The sequence below is a fragment of the Panthera pardus genome, unplaced genomic scaffold, assembly GCF_024362965.1.
Source record: "Panthera pardus isolate Hobbes unplaced genomic scaffold, ASM2436296v1 HiC_scaffold_20, whole genome shotgun sequence".
In the NCBI taxonomy this organism is placed as follows: Eukaryota; Metazoa; Chordata; class Mammalia; order Carnivora; family Felidae; genus Panthera; species Panthera pardus.
The window spans coordinates 17322035-17342686 of record NW_026526766.1 but is presented as its reverse complement, the minus strand read 5'-3'; the positions used below and the strand labels follow the sequence as shown (position 1 = coordinate 17342686).

Genomic DNA, 20652 nt, shown 5'->3' with positions numbered 1-20652 from the left:
AATAGAGAAGCAAAGTGAAGAAACATTGAAAATGTGCACTCTGCTCCTCTTAACCCACTGAACATCCTCCTACTATGGGTTAGTCCTGAGTTGGGGAATAGGAGAAACTTTGAACTGGGTGATAAGCTTGAGTTGTAATTTAGACTGGACTACACTTTTTTCTTTGACATCAGAATGTGTCTGTTTATGGCTGAAAGTGGTCAGGCAGCATAGAATATGCCTAAGATGCCATCCGTGGGCAAGGAAGAGAAATCCTTGTCACTGAGCTGGAAAGCAGTGGCTAGAGAAAAGTAAGGAACTTCCTGCTTTGTCCCTGGAAGTAAAAGCCTATTCATTAAACCTGTCATACTCAGTGAAGGTATTGTGACAGAACTTCCAGACAGCACCCATTTTGGGCTTCTAGTCACGGCTTTCAAGTGATGCCAGTCGGCCATATTGTGATTTCCACTGCTCTCCCCACCCCCACAAAATATTCTGCTCCTCCAGTATAGACACAGAAGCAAAAAGAAGTACGTTGGCTTTGACCAATGTTCAGATTTTGCTATATGAATACATAAGAAGGGAGTGAGGACAAGTGAGCTGAAGGTGTTTTCAAGAAAGTAACTACAGTGAGTGATTAGGAATGGAATCCAAGTGCTGTGAAGGGGAAAATAGAGACAGCAGGAGGAATAGAGAAAAGGAGGCAGAGTTATGGGGCAAAGGCATGGACAAGAACTGTTAACAGTTTAGGAAACTACTAGAAATAACTGTTAGAATAAGTTACAGTGTCCAAGAATGATTCGTTTGACATGGAAACTTCAGAGGCTATGCAGCTTACGATGGTGGCAAGATTTAGGATGAGCTCGTTGGATGACAAGCCATGGGAGATGAGGCAGTTAAGTAACTAAGTGGTTAAAAGTGTAATTTTGTGGACTGGTTAGAACTGGTTTCAGTATTAACTTTAAAAGAGTCGGACCAGGTTTTCAGTTTAACCCAGTTTGATCCATGCTGAACCAATAGATCTAACCCTTTGTAATTGTATACCTCATTGGTTTTATCCACCATGAACTAAATCTGCACCTGTTTTGCCTAATTTAAAAATAATTATGTTAAAGTATGCAGTATGTTAGTATGAAGTATTGGGTTGTTTTTACTTTTATTAGTAAGTTGGAAGATTAGATTACATTTATAGTGACTTTGACTTTATTTAGAAAACCCACGCTAAAGTAAAGAATACTCCCACCAAGTTGGAGAATACTGTTTTCTAAATTTTTAAAAAATGTTTATTTATTCACTTTTGAGAGAGAGAGAGAGCGCGCGCATGCACAACTGGGGGGTGGGGGGGACAGAGAGAGAGAGGGAGACACAGAATCCAAAGCAGGCTCCAGGCTCTAAGCTGTGAGCACAGAGCCCCATGTGGGGCTTGAACCCACAAACCATGAGATTGTGACCTGAGCCAAAGTTGGATGTTTACCTGACTGAATCACCCATGCACCCCAAGAATCCTTTTGAAGAAAACACAAAATGGTTTCACCAAGTGGGTCGATCCATTATCAAGATAATAAAAATCATAAGAATCCGTAATGCTTTCTTCTTTTACAAAATATGAAAGTTGTCCTGTGGTTTGAATTTATCTCTACAAGGCTTGACCATTTTTCTTAGTAGGAGAGACCCTCTACTCAGACTGTATGTCATAAACCTTATATATCATTTCTGAATACTCAATTTGTCCATTTGATGATATTCTCAGCTGTAAGCCTATATATTTGTGATTACCTTTATGTAGGCGAAAAATACCTTCCTTACAACTAAATAAACTTGTTTGTATGGGGCACCTGTATGGCTCAGTCAGCTAAGCGGCAGACTCTTGATTCTGGCTCAGATTGTGATCTCACAGTTCGTGAGATCAAGCCCTGAGCAGAGCCTCCTTAGGATTGTCTCTCTCTGTCTCTGTCTGCCCCTCCTCCACTCATATTCTCTCTCCCACTCTCTTTCAATAAATAAAGATTTTAAAAAATAACTAAGTGAACTTATTTGTAAATAGATTGAAGCATTGTCTACCAGTGAAAATATATTTCCATCAACACTCTGAGAATCATTTAACCACGTCATCATTAAGTAAAAATGCGGAAGAGATTGAAAGAGATATAATTAGATCCTCCTTTCCTCTTTTTCAAGTGAGGTAAGCCACATCTCTCTGACCTTCCCAACTCTGGGAAGCCATTCAAGCCATGAACACTATGTTTTAAGATCCAGATGCCTCTCCCTGATAGTTATAACCATACGGTACTAGAACATCCTCTGCTCTGTTATACCATATCCATGGATATAGCCCATTTAACAATCATAAAGTATAGAGGCTAAAAATGAATTTGAAAACATATCAATTTATTATAAAGATACTTAACATCTGGATGTTTTGCTAATCATATTATTGGTGCTTTTACATAAATGAATATTTTTTAAAGTATAGTTTTAGAGTCCTACATCTGAAGCACAAGAGATTATTTTCAAAGTGCAGAGTCCAGGATCAAACCACAACCCAAATGATTTACACTCTCTGAGGGGGAGAGAAGGCCTGAGAATCTGTAATTTAAAAAAAACTCCCCCAGCTAGTTTTTACACATGAGACAGTTTGGGGGCTGTCTTTAAAAATCAAGGTAAAGTATCCTCAGCCTAATAAATAAAGAATACTGGGGATTTAAGTTGAAGATTTTAAAAAGGGTATATATTGAAGTGTGTGTGTGAACTCAAAATTAGATAAATAAAGGCCGTTCAACAATTGTCCTTTGAAGTACTGAAATGGGCTTGTTTCTAGAGGATTTATCGATGACCTACCTTTACTGACAAATTCAAATGGAGAGTGGAGAAAAGTTGGATAATTCCATCTCCTTCTCTCTCTTTCTCTGTCCCAAATTCAAATCCCACTATTCTATCAGAAAGCTTGGGTCTGAGTCATCCAAAAAAAAATTCCCTTAATTCTGACTTTCCATTTCTTTATGTACACTTTGGATCAAAAAAGAAAAAAAAAAACAGGGGGTACCTGGGTGGCTCAGTCGGTTCAGCATCCAACTTCAGCTCAGGTTCATGACATCACTTTCAGCTGTCAAGGCAAGGCCTGCTTTGGATCCTCTGTCTCCCTCGCTCCCTGCCCCTCCCCACTCACTGTCTGTCTATCTGTCTCTCTCTCAAAACTAAATAAACGTTAAAAAAAAAGAAAATTATTTCAGACTCCTTCTTGGTGAGAAGTGAAAGGTTTTGCATTGCAAATCAGGGTTCAAGTACATTTAAGGGCATTTTGTTTCCCTCTGAATACTTCTGTTCAAATGATCCTCTTTGTCTCCTGTCTCCTCAGCCTTTCTTGGCTCTTCTCGACCTCTGTACCTCTGTACCCGACCGAGTGAAATCATGAGCGTTTCAGCTCTTTCTCAATTTTTGGCTTTTCCCAGCACTTATCTTCCTGCCCAAGGTCACTCACCTCATTTTTAATTTGCACAAACCTATTCTATTTACAGAGATTAGAATTTTTTGCAGGCTCCTTGAAACCCGTTGTCTGTACTCCTAAGTGTTTGTCCTTTCAAGACTTCATAGCTTCATTTATTCCCCATCTGAATCTGAGCGAAGTAGATCAACTATGGAGGGAGCATTTGCGGAGATGTAGAGATTTTTAAGTCTGGTTCCCTGCACTTTTTAGAGAGAAGCCACTCAGCTTTTCAATCCTTTCATTTAGATAGTTGCCCTAGGAAGAGATGGCAGAATAATTCATTTTTAAATTGGCTCATCAGAAAATGGAAAGACTCAGAGGCCATTCATCTCATCTAAAACAACTCACTCCTCCCCAACAATCTGTGTGTGTGTGTGTGTGTGTGTGTATGTGTGTGCACGCATGCACCTGTACACGTGTTTATAAAACAGAGAGGAGAGAGAGAAAGAACATCTACCTCTGGTAAAGCACCATGATGACTGCCCTGGGATACACAATGATAATTACAACGCACTCTGTACTTTCAGAGGTGCTTTCCATATAAATTTGGAGGCAGATATGTCCACAGACACTAAGAGGAAGCTGGCAAAAGAGGCTGGACTGAAACAGCTGAGTCTAGGCTTCCTACGCACGCCAGCATGGAAAGAGCCAAGGCTTTAGGGGCAAATGCACCTGATTTCACATCCCAGCTCAGCTTTTCTGTGACCTTGAGGAAGTGGTTAACATTTGCTGAGCCTCAGTTTCTATGTCTCTAAAGGACAGCAGCACCTAGTTCCTGGGGTGGCTACAAAAAAATAGAGATCAAGTAGGCAATGTGCCTAGCTCGTGGTAGGGGCTTAATAAATAGGAGTTATTATTATGGAAATAGCCAGCAGGTGGAAGTTTGCAAATCGAGCTCACTGCAACTGTACCTGGAATGCAAAATCAACAGGCCTGGACCCAAATGCAAATCTCCTTTTATTTCAAGAGGTTGGCTCCAAATTAGAACGTAGTTTTTAGGGCAGGGGTCTACTTTCAATGCTGTGTAAGCAGTATAGGCCATGTTAGAGACTTGGAGGTTAGCAAACATGTGAAAACAAAGAGCCAACTAAAAACCCCATAGTTTTAAATTTTTTTTAATGTTTATTTTTGAGAGAGAGACAGAGTGCAACCACAGGAGGGGCAGAGAGAGAGGGAGACACAGAATTGGAAGTAGGCTCCAGGCTCTGAGCTGTCCGCACAGAGCCTGATGTGGGGCCCGAATCCACAAACCATGAGATTGTGACCTGAGCCAAAGTTGGATGTTTAATTGACTTGAGCCACCGGGGCGCCCACACTGCACCTTATTTAAAGGATAGATGTGTATGTGCTGCCATAAATAAATGTCCGTGACATACTGATGTGTGAAGAATTTGCTTTTGTTTTACAAATCCATTCCCTCAGCTTCTGGTGATGGAAATATATGTTGTGTGGAGACCATCATTCCCCTGTTTCAGTCAAGATGCTTTGGCCAAGAGGTAGGTTCAAGACTCAAGCTAAACCATCTGACACTTTCCTGGGAGTTTGAATCTCAAATGATATTTACACAAGCATGAAAAGGGACAGAGCTGATACGTGCCAATGACAGAGCCCTGAAGAGACTCCATGGGCTCCTGCTACCACAATGCCCTGAACTACTGGTTCCTGTCCTTTCCAAAGATCTTTACCTAACTCTTCAACCTGTGTTTCACTTCTTCCTTAAGGAAGAAATATGATGGGTCGCCTGGATATCTCAGTCGGTGAAGCGTCAACTCTTGATTTCGGCTCAGGTCATGATCCTACAGTCCTGAGATTGAGCCCTACATTGGGCTCAGCACTGGGCATGAGCCTGCTGAAGATTTATTCTCTCTTCTCTGCCCCCTCCTCCGCTCACATGTGTGTGCATGCACGCACGCAACACTCTTTCTCTCTCTCTCTCTCAAAAAAAGGAAGAAATATGCTTTAGTACATTAATGAGCTTTCTTTTATGTCCCCTACATATGGATCTGATCTCTTAAAATTGTTTCCAATAAACTACTTTTCCTTTTAAGGTAGCCAGAGTAGACTTCTATGGCTTTTATATAAGAGATCCTAAAATATAGTGACAAAGTAATAAACATTTATATATTATAAATGTGTATATATATATATATATATATACACACACATATGTATATGTGTATATGTGTATATATATATATATATATATAAATATAATAAAAATAAATATAAAAACATTGCTGGTAGACATTAAACCCTGAAATAAATGGAAAGATATGCCAGGTTCCTGGAATAAAAGACTCAATATTTGGGGTGTCTGGTTGGCTCAGTTGGGAGAGCATACAACTCTTGATCTTGGGGCCGTGAGTTTGAGCCCCACGTTGGGTGTAGCGATTACCTAAATAAATAGAAAAAAACTTTTAAAACCCCTCAATATTATTATTATAAATATATAAAATTATTTACTTTATAAATTTCACATGAAAATTTTTTTTGTCATGTGTATCATTTTTGTAAGTAAAAAGCACTGATAATTTTAAAAAGAAATCTAGGTCACTGGGAGTGTCCTCTGAGATGGAAATCAATTTCTCCGGAATCCTCTTTTCTAGGTAGTTAACAGTTTTCAATGGGAAGGTGGGGGCAGCGTTTATAGCAAAGTGTTATGACACCCCAGAGGGAAGCGGAGAGCAGCACTGATTAGGGGAGAAAGGAAGGCAATGGGGAAGTTCAAGAGTGCCAGTTACTCCATGTTTGATTATTAGTTAAGCATGAAAAAGCCATCGGATCAAGAGACAACTGACATTGAAAAGAAAGTTTTTATAATCATAGAAGAGCGGACACACCATTCCAATGGAGGGGGGCGACATGGGGAAGAACTGGGGTGGACAGGAGGCAGAGGGAGTGGGGGCACTGTGGGCAAGAGCCCTTATCGTGGCTCACCTTTGAAAGACACACTTATGGGCAAACTGTTGACTACCTTTAGGAATTGGCTAACTCTGGGAGGCGCCATCCCTCTGGGCTCAGCATGGCCCAGAGGGATGGCCCAGCTTGGATAGCAAAGCATTGGACTTCAGAAAATAAAAGACATGGTTAATATACTTTACAATCTAGATGAGACTTGAGCTCCTGCCCGTACCACAACCCGTAGAAGTTCAAAATCCTCCCTGGGAGTTCTGTAAATTTTCAAGAAAGCCGACTTTGTATTCTCAGAGTAATCCTGGTCTCTAGGATTCTGCGTTTCCACAGATTGCCTCTGCTCTATACCATGTAATCCCAACGTAGAATGCAGTGTTCTCTTCAGTTTCCAGGGTAGGGGAGGTGGGGCCAGTTGGGGGGGTATGGTCACATGGAACCTGCTTTTGGGAAACCAGCAATCTTTAGTCAGATGGGTGAAGGTGGGTGCCAAAATGGGTCACATCATCTTGGGTCTATCATCTTAGTGGCTCTTCTCTTTTCATCCCCCTCTCCTTGCCAGATTGCCCCCTCATAATTCCAAATGTTTCATCTTATTCTGTACAAAGTAATCTCCTTTCCCTAGCACGTTTATGCTCTAGCCACTGGGTCTTATACACTTTCTTGTATAGACCAAAGTCAATCCTCATCATGTTTTTCCAAAAGAAGACAGTGCCTCTTGCTGTGAGGAGTTCTGGTATCACCTGTTAGGAACAAATTTTCTGCACCTCTCGGGTTCGCATGTAACATAGAGCAGGATACTAAGCTTTATGAAGGAAATATATACTGTGCAGTGTCCATAGGGACTAATCAAGAGGAACAGACTCTGCGATTTTGAGAGCAGGGACAGGATCTACCAGAGACTTGCCTTAGCCAGAGAACTTGCATAGCTGCATATCCTTTGTTGATTAATTCCACAAATATTTATTGGGTGCTTACCGTGTGCCAAGAGGCAATCGGCTACGTGCTAGGGAATTCAAAGGTAAAGAGGGCATGATCTGAGAAGCAAATGTCCAGGAGGAAAGATAGATACATAAACAGGCAGGACACAGTGCTACAATGGAGGACTCTAAAAAGTTGGAGTGATTTGTGCACAGAAGCCCAAGCCTATCCCAAATATTTGGGGCCTAGGAAGCATACCAGTGGAGTCCCAGGTATCCTATCTCTCAATATTTAAAATATAGAAATCAAGCTAATAGATTGCTTAAGAAAATATGCTCTGCTCTTCTCATGTGACCAAAAGAACTTCATAAAGCCTTAAGGCCAGGTCTGAGTTTGGATTTCTCAGAGTTCTGAGACCGTGGCTCCCAGGGTGAGACCCTTGGCTTTCTTTCCACCTTTTTATCCCCCCCGATTCCTTTTCATACTTGCTCCCACGCTTTTGGACACCCAGGCCACGTGCATAAGTTCCATCCTCAACCTCCACAAGCAGCCGTCCTTGGTCACCACTTTGTCCAGGCTGTACCCACCAGGGGTGCCATTTTTTCATTAGGAGCAAAGCCCAAAGGAACAGACCCTCCACAGGCTCCAAGTAGGGTCAAGGCCATTTAGACAGATATTCCAGATTCCTAAATATCAGAGGGTGGTCTAGAAGGTGCGGGGGGCAGGGTGGGGGTGGTGGGGAGGCGGTGCATCTTTGGACTGGCCTACCCCATTGGTGCCAGGGACTCTAGCCTGCAGTATGAGGCACGACCAGGGGAGGGCTACTATGAGGTTTTCCGGCATATGGTCACTGCCTTGCTTGGGTCAAAATGAAATATCGCTTAAGCTGCTTCATCGTGTTTTCTCAAGATGAATCATCCAAAAATGCCTGCAGCCTTCCAGCTGTGGATGCGCTGATTTTGTGTAAGGGTGGAACGAGTGTGCCGATTTGATTTTTAGTCCCCGCCTGATGGATCCTCAAAGATGTGTTATTTCTGGACTCGTGAAGCATTACAATTCTATTTTCCAATGGCGACATAGACCAATAAGCTACCACCAGGGAAGAGAGAGGAGGAAGAAATTCTTCTTTCTGGCTGCAAATCCCCAAGTCTAAGTATAATAGGGCCATCTTCAAAGACAAAGGACCATGTGTTTTCAAGCACTTCTTTCAACCAGACATTTTCCTGTCAACTACCTGTTTTCATTTACGACCATCTGCAGGCCAGACGCGTCTTGAATTGGTTTTTGTCAGGGTCACAAGGAAAGAACAGAGCTCCAACTGAGCCACAGCAGGGCGATTTCTTCAGTGCAGGGGTGCCTCATCTGCCCTTCTGTCTATCTTGTCTTCACCTCAATTCCTGGTTTTGTTTGACCTTCTGCTTCTTTTCCAACCTTTCTTTTGATTTTTCCTCTCTCAGTGTCTACGGATCTTCCAGTGGCTTATCATCTCTATCAACTTCTGGCCACTTGCCATGCTTTGTTCTCTAGGACTTATACCCTGCTGACTTCTGTTGGCTCTCGGGCCTGATATATCGCTGTCTCGACCCCTAAGTTTCTTGTAGGTTGGGAAGACCCAACCCTCATCATCTTACCCAGTTTCCTGACCAATAGCCCCCCACACCTTACCTAGTGGAGTCAAAGCAAGCAAGTGATGTCCTGAAGCAAAATGCCCTCCTCCATTCCTAATTCTCCTGTATCATGGCGGCAGGGATGGGAGGATTTAAGGTCTCATTTATTTGGCGGCCTCTTTTCCAATAACTTTTCCTCCACTCAACCCCAAGAAACCCATCTCCACCCCATCATGCTGTGGACATCAATGTTATGTAAGACCACTCCGTGTTACATCATGCATCTCAGCATGTGACCCTTTGACCATGACCTTCTAGTTCCAACTATTCCCACTTTGGATTCATCAGAAGCTCTAGTCTGTTGACCCCTCTGTGCTAAGCAATCTTCCTGCCTGTTAATTTCTTCACTTCCTTCCTTATCCAGCTTGCATGCCATCATCCTTATTTCCAGACCACTCCCACTGATATCCCAAACTCCCTTGTGCCTTTGCATTTTGTCACATCCAACCTGGGATCAACCCTGCTGTTGGGCTTTCTGTCTGGTAACGCTTAAGCCATCCGATAATTGCTAGAGAAGAATACCACAAAGCAAATTGTTATTACTACACATCCATAATCACTGACCTCAAATGAGCCCTCAATACTGCCCATCAATCCTACCCGTTTCTCCCAGCCAGCTGGCCTCACCTCTCCATTCTCCTCAAAACTGGGATGATGCCTGCACAGCCTGACCCTCCTGTGTATAACCAACCATCTTTCCTCCTTCCTTCACAGAGAAAATGGAAGCCTTAAGAGAAAATTCCCTCAAATTTTAGCCACCAAGTCTACAAACCTCCCGAATGTTCTCAGGATAATGACCAACACACCAAAACTGCCTGCCCTTCAACCCATCACCCCACAGCCTCATGCTTCAGCCACAGTGGCTTTCTTTTAGGCTCCCTAATGTCATGTCTGAACTTCCCTGATGACAAGAATCATTCAAGTTATTTGAGAAGTTAAAATCTCTAAACCCACTAGATAATACCTTAAGGCAAAGAGGCTAGAAAGCGTACCAGACTTAAAAAGAGCTTCAGGTCATTCTTACTATCAGGAAATATGGGGGGAAAACAATAATCTCACCTTCCACAGGGCTTTTCAAATGCTTTTCACGGTCCTGGAATTTTCTTCCTCCTTTTCTCCCCCTGTCCCTCTTCCCACCACACCAGATTAATTCTTACTCGACTTCCAACTTTCTAGTCACGCAGCACATCAGCAGAAAAGCCTCTCTTCAGAGCCCCCAACCATCCCCCACCAAGTTCAGGAAGCTTCCTTTGTCATATACTCTCATAGGACCACGTTCCCTTCCTTCATGACCCTCACCCCATGTACTCGTGTGATTATCCGGTAAGTGTCTCTCTCCCTACAGACTGCGATGTTATGTGCCATATATGACTATCACTGTTTCTACAATTATCTGGGCAGTACATAATCATTTCTTAATAATAATTAATACTAGAATAAATATATTAATGAATTAATTGGCTCAAAATTGACAAGAGATGTTAAAGATTAACAAATCCTAACCTCAACAGGAAGTATTCTAGCCTCTACTTGGATATTTTTGATATTGGAAAACCTGTTCTACGTGTTGGATAATGTTAGAAAACTCATTTTTCTATTCAGTTCAAACCTGCCCCCGTGTAACTTCCCACACAAATACTTACAGTTCAGCATTTTTGAAAATATGATCTGTTCCTTCTCAATGACATTCCCTTCCAATACTTGAATACTTTTAGCATGTGTCCCCTCTGTTTTTATTTCTCCAACGTGAATAAATACATTTGCTTCAGCAGTTCTTGATTTGAGATGATGGTTCTCAGACTTAACTATCCCCTCTCCAGTTTGAGCACACTCTAATAAACACAGAAACAAGATAGAAACCACAGAGCCATGGAGCTCCCAGGCCGTCAGAAAAGTAGCTGTAAATCATTCCTTTCAGAAGATGAGGCTGCCTCCTTCCTTCCACTGGTTACAGTGTAAGTTACAAAGTCATTGCAAATTACCAAACTGCAGTATCTCCAAGAAGGGTGGTACTTATAAGGTGATGAATCCACAGGACACATGAGATTTATTACAAGGACTTTTATTAGAGCAATTTGTTGACGAGTGCCCACGAAGAAGGACAGACTGATCAGTAATAATAAAACCTTATGGAGATTATTCCCCCAAATGCTGTCTGAGAGAGAAACTGAACCAGATTCCTTAACCAAATCTAGGTTTTCTGTACCTTTCCACTAGTAGTTTTCATGTGTCATCTCCGGAGAAATTTCGGATGTTTCAAATCTAAACCTTTATCAAGGCTGTGATTTATAAAAATAGCCATGGGCTTCTGTTTATCTCCATTCACTAATCCTAGCCAGCTGCCGAGAAGAATTGGAGTTTAATTCCTATTACTCTCCCATGGCCCCCACTTCCCAGGCAGGTTGATACAATTACCTCTGGGATGAATGAGGAGGCTGTCACGTTGATTGACTGTTTCCAGTGCTCAGAAAAGGGAGATAGTTTGATCTTCTAGATTAAGAGAATTACATGTCCCCCTAATAGCTGGAAGCCTTTCCAAGGGTCATTCTTACAGGCTACCCTGAAAACCAGAGCCAGAAGGACCATGTCACTGCTTGGCTTGGGTCCAGGGGACCAAGTGCCACTTAAGTGAGAGTGTTGAGAACTGCTTAACGCAGTATGTTTTAAGATAGTAACGCCACTAACTTAGAGTAAAATATGGCAATAAATGACAGCCTGCAATTTGGGTATAACCTAACTGCTTATTGCATCAGATAATGCAGAACAATATCAATCCAAGAGTGCCTGGCTGGCTCAGTCAGGTAAGCGTCCACCTCTTGACTTTGGCTCAGGTCCTGATCTCACTGTTCCTGAGTTCGAGCCCCAGGTTGGTCCCTGCGCTGACAGCACAGAGCCTGCTCTCTCTGTCTCCCCGACTTTCTCTCTCTCTCTGCCTCTCCCCACCCCCCGCCCCCTGCTCCCTGCACTCGCATGCACTCTCTCTCTCTCAAGAGAAATAAACTCGAAACACACAAAAAAAGAACAATACTGATCTAGTCTTTTTAAGCTAAGAAAATTAGAGACAAAGCTGGGGCACTTGCTATGGGAATGAAACAGAAATGATTCACAAGAAAAAGAACCCACAATCAGAATTGACAAAAAGTGCCACTGCATCATACTCCACAAACTTCACAGTGCCCCCCACCCAACCAACCCCCCTTCCTTTCTTCCTTTCTTTCATTTCTTCTTCCTAAGAGGTTTTAAGCATTTACATAATTAGAAAGTCAAAACTGAGTAAAAAGTGAAAAGATCTCAAAGAGATCTCACTTCTATTCCAACTCTCTCTCTCTATGCCCACCCATCTCTTGTAATTATTTTTATCTGCCTCTGGTTTATACTCTTGGATAACTTCGTACCAAGAAAAAAAATTATATTTATATTTCACTCATCAATATATCCTGGAAATCACTCTACCAATTCACAGAGATCTTCTTTGTCCTTTCTCACAACCGCAGAGAACGACACTGTGTGAATGTGCCATCATGTAGCTAATAAATCTCTCACAAATGGACCTTTATATTGTTTCCAATATTTTGTTTGTATAAATAACGCCACAGTGATGAATCTTCTGCATGTGTTTCTGTTTTTCATGTTTGTGGAGTGTATTTTCTGGCTCAAATTCCCAAAGGAGAAGGTGCTGTGGAAAAGGGCGAATGCATACGCAGTTGGGTTAGATGTTGCCAAATTGTTCACCACGGGATCGCACCACTTTGCACTCAAGAGAAGGAATGGTTTCGAGTGGCAGAGTGTCTGGGAGGGAGGGGGACGGGGACAGAGACTGGAGGAGAACTCTTTTCTGAGGTCCTTTACAAACCCCTTTGCCCTGGGCAGCCCTGCTCTGTGATGCAATCTCTTGCCAAGAATGTTTTCCCCTACGTTTGCTGTTGCACATTTCAGGAAGCCATTGAGAGCCGGACCCAAGCAAGTGGTGATCCCAACGCTGTTGTCCACTCCCAAGGGTCTTCTGTCTCCCTACATCCTTTCCCAGGGTAGGCCAACCCAGACATGGGGAAAAGCTCCTAAGAGCCTTCGCCATCCATAGCACCTGTGTTTATGGACCGTCCGCCATGCTAAGCTCCTCTGGGCTCCAAATGCCACCCTTTGTCACCTTGTCATTCTGACTTGAAGGACGCATCGTTGAGATCCTGACTGGGCATTTTCCTAATGAGCTGCTGCTGGGAGCTTAGAGGGAGGACCAGTCTGGACGTTTCTTTCCCGGAGAGGCTTTCAGATTCCTTTTCTTCGCATGCCTCCCTTCAGTTAGGATTTGGGGGAGTGAGTGTGGAGAAGGGGCTCAGAGCTGTCCAGCTACCTGAGTCCCAGCCCTGGCATCTGTGGGTCCCTCCCGCCACAGCTCCTGCCGCTTCTCAGACTTGAATTATGTTCTCTTTCCTGGGGTCTGGCCTGCAGCAGGAGACTTTGCTCTTGAAAAAGGCGCTGTTCACCTCTGGCCTCATCCCCCCCTCCTCCCGTCTCTACTATTAGCCATAGCGGTTGGCATCATCAGGGGCTCGGCTAGAGGAAAAGATGGTTTTCTTCCTTCGTATTTGCCTGTGGCCTGCCCAGGGGCACCCCCCATAGTGACCAGCTGTGATGTCAAGTGACATTTTGGAGAGCAGAAACCAACAGGCACCGTTATTGAACGTGGACCTACTGGCAGCATTGGGCTCATGGAGAGTAGGTTTGGGGCTGGGTTTCTCCCAGGAAGACGGCTTGCTAGTGAGCCCTTTGCTTCCCACCCAGGTTTCTCTCCTTTTCCAGCCTGCCTTGCCCCCCCCCCCTTCCAGGCTGCTGTTCTAGACTTCTTCTCCCAGGGCTCTCAGCTCTAGCCAGAGGGTGCAACATCACAGGCTCCTTCTCTCTTCTCCCCCATATCCAGGCTCAGCTGGCTTCATTCCTGACAGCAGTCACTCCAGACCCAGGAGAAGTTACCCAAAATGGCTACCCTGAGAGACTGAGTCACATGGTTCATTGAACCCGCCCCACCCCCCTTCATGCCCAGCATGTATTTGTGCCAATACCTGGGCCCCAGAGCTTGTGGGGAAAGATGGAGGGATCAGCCAGCCAGCAGCCTTCTTGGAGACCTCCAGGAAGGCAAGCTCTCTCCCCCCACCCAAGTTCCCCTGTCACTCACTTTGGAAGTCGGGGCTTAGGCTACGACCGCCAACCCAATGCTCACGTTTCTCTGTCAATCCCAGAACCTCAGGAGTGTGCTCGTTACGACCAGCTAGCTCCACACAGGTGTGCGAGGCAAGCAGAGCGAGAAATGAGCCCCGTGTGTAATTGTATCATACAGTAGACACCATCGAGGTCCATTGGTTTAAAGGGACAGGGGGACAGGGAAGGAGGAGGGATGAGACTCTCACCCCCTCCCTAAAATAAAGCTCGTACCTTTGAGATTGTACCTTTTTGCCCTTGAAGTCAAGCTAATAACTGTGTCTCGTATGGAGGCGTTTGCTGGTTTTCTTTGGTGTTTTTTCTAATGCAATAAACTCATTTCTGCCTGGAAAAAAAAAAGGACTTCCTTTCTCTCAGGTCCCTCCTCTATGTTTTAGAACACCTGCGTCCACACCACCACCCTCTCCCCCGTGCCCACCATCTATTATCTATCAGCATACCAATACTTTATTCACACCTCCCATTTTTAGAAAGAAACCCTCCTCAAGCCCTCATCTGTCTCAAGTTACTGCTTAGTTTTTGTTTCCTTCTGAGCCCAGCTTTTCAGAAGTGTTATTCGCATGTCCTCATCTCCCATGGCATAACTCGATCCATTCCGGAATTGCCTTTCTCCTCCGATTCCAATCCTCTGTTGTTTCGAATGACGAGCAAACACCATACCGCCTATGCTCGTGAGTGTTTTCCTCTCACCTCCATGATGCTTGGGCAACTTTTGACACCGTTAATTCCCCTCCTTGAACCGTTCATGGGTAGCTTCTAAAATCACGGCATCGCTGCTTCCTCTTCCCTTCCTGATTTTTGCTGAAGGTTTTTCCAGTGGGACCTGCTCTCGTGACTTCCCAATAACGGAGTTCCCTAGGACTTAGAACTTCACCATTTTGTTGTCTCTTCTGTCTCTAGTGATCTCATCTGTTCTCGTGGCCTTTCCTAATGATGCCCATATTTCCTTTTCTCCAGCCAGCCCTCTTCCTTGAGTTCTAGACTCATGACTTGACAGATCTGCCTTGTCGCTTTACCAACATCTCAGTACAGCGTGCCCAAAATGGAACTCACAATTCCTGTCCCTAAATCTATGTCCCCCACGCTTGGGGCCATCCTTAATTTTGCCCTTTCCTTCAGTTCACTAGCAAATTCCGATGGTTCTGTCTCGAAGATGTTTCCCACTCAGTGGGGTGTCCCCACTTTCCTTGCCTCCGCTGTAGGCCATGTGTCGTGATCTCTTGGCTAAACCACTGCATCATGCTATTGACTGACCTTCCCCTCCATCCATGCTCATCAAATGGCTGAAGAGATGTCCTAGACATAAACCAGGTCAAGTTCAGCAGCTCTTGCTCGGACTCAGAATAACCAAACTCTTAAGGCCCTTGCATGCCTGGCCTTTGAATATTTATCCAACGGGCATCTCGTCCTACCGCTATCAGTTGTATTTACTTCCTTTCTGTTACTCAGATGCACCTGGGCTCTTGTCTTCCTACACTATGTAGTTTCTTTTTGTCCTTGAGATTCAGCATAAATGTCACTTCTATAAGAAAGCCTTCTCTGAGCTCCTTCTAAACGACCTAGCTACTACCTTATTATTCTCATTTTCATGTTTGTTTCATTCAGAATACTCATCGCTGTTTGCTGGGGCTTTTTGGCCACCTGCCTCCACTCTATAAATATTTGCTGATGTATCCCCAGGACCTACTACGTTGGCCGCAAATGATAGGAACCCAGTAACACTTTTTGAATACGCGGATGAGGGGCGCCTGGGTGGCGCAGTCAGTTAAGCGTCCGACTTCAGCCAGGTCACGATCTCGCGGTCCGTGAGTTTGAGCCCCGCGTCAGGCGCTGGGCTGATGGCTCGGAGCCTGGAGCCTGTTTCCGATTCTGTGTCTCCCTCTCTCTCTGCCCCTCCCCCGTTCATGCTCTGTCTCTCTCTGTCCCAAAAATAAATAAAAAACGTTGAATACGCGGATGAATTAATGGATGAATGTAAACACCGCAAGAGCAGGGGCCATTTCTGCTTTGTCTTCTCCAGTGTTCTCATTGCCCAGCATAAAAGAAAAGCTCAATAAATATGTGTTGAATTAATTACGTAACCCCTATCTTCCAGCCAAGGAAACTGAGGTGTAGCAACCTTAAGCAACCTCCTCCTGAGCACTCAGGCAGGAAAGAGGCAGAGCCAGGACTTACACCTGCGTGTCTGACAACTCAATTCTGAAAATATCGGTGCCGGAAGGGACTTTGGGTTTTATTTTATCTGACAGCTCAGTTCTACAAATGGAACAAATGAAGGTCAGGATAGTGAAATGACATACTCAACTCATCTGGCTTTGACCGATATTGTAGGACCAGGTCTCTGACTGGTTAACCTGACAAACTTTGTTAAATTTCCTTCTCCGTCCTGCACCCTCCATACCTATACACAGGGCTGGGGGGACTCGACGGCATTATGGCAGTACTCCTGGATTTCCGTGTTCTTTGCAGCTCAGAACTTCTGACCCTTCTTTTCTCAATTTGCTCCTGCTCCTCCCCCACCATTTCTGCCTTATTTTAAGATTCAAGGGAAAGTTACATGGCATGACACATGCTTTGTTCTCTACTCCAATAAGACAAGAGGAAAAAAAAAAAAAGTAAAACAAAAAATCACCAACTTTCCCGATCTTTATGTACCTTGGGAAGAACAAGAGTGCCACCTGAGAACCGCCTGAAGGAAAGGCAAAATTTATCTCTAGCTCCTAGCCATAGGTGAAAAAGTATGTCTGTAAGAGTCATTCAGAAGAAATATCATTATCAGTCCCTGTAATCAGGCAATAAATTGGAAAAGAAGAGGGTAAAATAATGTTCATGGCAATACTGAATATAAAATTCCTTGGTGTGTATGCAAGAAAATGAATAACCCTACATTTCTGCGGTTTTCACTTTATTTTAACTGCTGGCGGAGACTGACTTACAATGCAAGAGGACAAACCATTCTTATTTACACTCAAAATGTCAAATCCATTTGCACTCAAAATGCCATCACCTTGCAGAGCTCTACCAATTTAACCTGCACAGAAAATAAAAGCTAAAAGCAGACTATGAGGAGACCTGGAATATTAAATCTTGCTCTCTTTTCTCTGCAGCCTTGATCAAACACCCTGATCTGCTGCAACCCTTCCAAGATGGAAGTGTTTTGAATTCTAAAATAGCTTAGCACCAAATGTGTCATAATTATCCGAAACTATATTTAGAATGGTGAAATTTGCCATGAAATCTGAAATATGCTTCAAATGTCAGTCTTCTTTTTAATTAATATGCCAACGCACCTTTGCAATAATCAAGTTTTACAGTCTCCCAGCGCCGGATGACTTGGATGCTGTGTGTGTGTGTGTGTGTGTGTGTGTGTGTGTGCGCGTGTGTGTGTTTGAATCTTACAATTATGATAATGTAATTTTTCAATAGATCCTTCCTTCTCTGCGGATTGTCAGAGGAAATCTGATTTCATCCCAGTGGTGTATTTTGTCTATAAAACCAAATGATGTGAAATGAAGTATCCTGTCATAATGGCCACAAGTTAACAAAATCATTTTAAAATCATCACATCTACCATTCTTATGACCGGATATTTATTGCAAGAGTGCAACGTGTGATAGTGCTTTGGCCAACCCATTTCTTTTTACTTAAATTCTAGGGTAATGAATCTGGATGGCTTGGATTTAAAAGAAAGACATCTTTTGTTTTTTTAAAATGGGTATAGCTTTTGGAAACATTGATCACATTGGAACGTGTCACCCATTTCACACTCCTTTTTATGTCTCTCAGTATTTTTCATTGAATTTTTGAATATTCAGTATTTGATAGAAAATATTTAAAAACAGTCTCATGGAGCCCTAAACTGTAACAATTCTGTTATCTTTTCAAATTGCATTGTATGAATGGGAAGCTGATCTGCCAATACTGATTTTCTTACCTTTACAGACTCATTCGGTGAGAGAGACAACCGTTTGCTAGAAGCTTCATTCACATCTTGAGACTTGTCGGCCAATGCAAAAAGTAAGATATCAGTTGTAGACCAAGTAAGGTTGCCTGAAAAACCGAAAAAATACACAATTGAGAGTGTCCAGAAACTTTTTTTTAATCAACCAGACAAAACAATTTTATGTTTGTTACACCTAAAAAAAATTTGGGCTTCTATTTTATATATTTTGTTTATTTCAGTTTACGAGAGTAATTTATTGTACTTTAAAAGATACTCTTCGACAATTTGGAAGTTCGAGAACACACGCTTCCCCAGAAATGGTTGGAAAATTATATCATAGACAAGCGTCTAACTTTACTTTTTACAAAGAACTGTGTCACTAGCAATAGAGATGACAAACGAACCCGAAAAGCCCTTAGTGCATATGAGAAGCTGTTGGAATATGCTGTCGGGTCAATGATACTCACTTGGTTCTTGCTCAACTGGCCTGAAATGGAACACGCCAACGTTGGCCTCAGGTGTCTTAGGCATCACAGTGTTGCCAAGAACAGAAACTCCAAACAGTCTTTCAGTAACAATTCTCAAAACTATAAGGCGGAAGGCTTTGTTCCATTCTTAAGTCATGATGTAGGCTTCAGATCTCTCCTTTGATGTGGATGAATATCTGTTCACCCTTTATTACCTCTAAGAAGAAGACAACACAATCTTTGTTAGAAGAGTACAGTAGTATTTAAAAGCACCCTACTGGGGAGTTTATGCTTATAAATTTATTTATCGATCAATATCCAATTTGTATGTACCAGATAAGACACCAAGTGAGAAAACCTTGCCCTCACAGGGCTTGCAGTCTGGCAGGGAAGACAGCACCAAGCAAGCAATTACATAAACACGTTGAAGATCAAAACTGTGATGAGTGCTATGCAAGAAAAGGAAAGGATGAAGTTTACTGCAGAGGGACTCAAACCTAGTCTAAAGGATTAGGAAAGACTTGCCCAGGGGACCCAAGGATGACTAGGAAAGCAGTGGAGAGTAGCAGGGTAAGCGGTCCAGGCAGAGAAAAACTAGGTCACTTTTTACTGCCATGGAACCTATTTTATTGGGTATGTATTCATTCCTCAATGCAAAACCCTGGCTCCCTATAATTATGCTTTAATCATTAAAACCTTGCTCTTAGATTCTGCATCTTCTCTGAAGACGTTTTTGCTATTTCCCCCCTTAACATCCACTCAGCTCTAGACTTGTACTTTCCATCAGTTCTATACAAACAAATCTGGGCATGACTTGGGTATTTCTTTACCGTGTGCATCATCTAAGACTTGTGTTTCCACAAATCCTCTTGCCTTACCTTTCAGTTGCTGCCTCTCAAATCCCCCCAGGGAGACTCTTAATATGCACTGAACATTAGCCTGGCAGTGTCTATCTCCCCAGCTCTTGCCCCATCATTCCTAAACACGGGGGTGGACCATACGGTCTAGGCTCAGCCAAGTAAGCAACGCACTTTCCGGATCCATTGTGATCGGCTTATGAGGACCCACAAAAAAGATAAATATCTCCGATGTAGTAGAAAAAAAGACTAGGTGGAAAGAAACAATTTGTCATTATGTTGTTATAATCCTGACTACAGATTTTCTTTTTCATTGACATATATTTGACATATAACATGGTGAAAATTGAAGGTGTACAGGTTTGTATAAATTTATATGAAATAAATATGTATATTGCAATATGATTGCCATTATAATAATTACTAGCACCTCTATCATATCACATAATTATCATTTCTTTTTAGTGGTTGGATAATTAAATTTTAGTCTATAGCAAGTTTGATGGTTATAATGCAATATTTTTGTTTATATTCACTATACTGGGCATTGGATCTCTAGGGTTTACTATTTGCTGCAAGACTGTACCCCTAAACATCTCTCTTATCCCCCCTCCCATCCATCGGTAATCCTCATTTTACTCTCACTTTTTACAAGTTTGGCTCTTTCAAATTCCACATAGAAATGATATCATATTTTCTTTTTTTACGTCACTTATTTTGAGAGAGACAGGGAACCAGTAGGGGAGGGACAGAGGAACAGAGGACCCAAAGCAGGCTCCGTGCAGATAGCAGAGAGCCCAGTGCAGGGCTCCAACTCACGAACTGTGAGATCATGACTGAGCCGAAGTCGGACGCTTAACCAACTAAGCCACCCAGGCACTCTTAGTATTTTCTTTCTCTGTCTGACTTATCTCACTTAGCATAATAGCCTCAAGGTCCATCCATGTTGTTGCAAATGACAGGATGTCCTTCTTTGGCACAGACTTTCTTGAAGCCAGACGTATCCTTAGCATTTTTCATTAGCTGAGATAATGACTTTCCCCACCTTATGTTATTTTCTTAGTGAGTTTTTTTTTTTTAGTTTCTTCATTTATTTAAAGAGCGAGAGTGAGAGCAGGAAAGGGGCAGAGAGACAGGAAGAGAGAGAAAATCCCAAGCAGGCTCCACACTGCCAACACGGAGCCCAACACAGGGCGCAAAATCACAA

The 20652-nt window shown here is 43.0% G+C and overlaps 1 long non-coding RNA gene across 1 annotated transcript in view; it reads right to left on the bottom strand.

The window, feature by feature from the left end:
* The window catches only part of LOC128778675 (uncharacterized), a 30987-nt gene extending 12762 nt beyond the window's left edge, over positions 1 to 18225 (bottom strand). The window contains exon 1 of the long non-coding RNA XR_008424413.1: positions 18113 to 18225. This is a non-coding gene — a long non-coding RNA (uncharacterized LOC128778675). The remainder of the gene's footprint in view (positions 1 to 18112) is intronic.
* Between the last annotated feature and the right edge of the window lie 2427 nt (positions 18226 to 20652).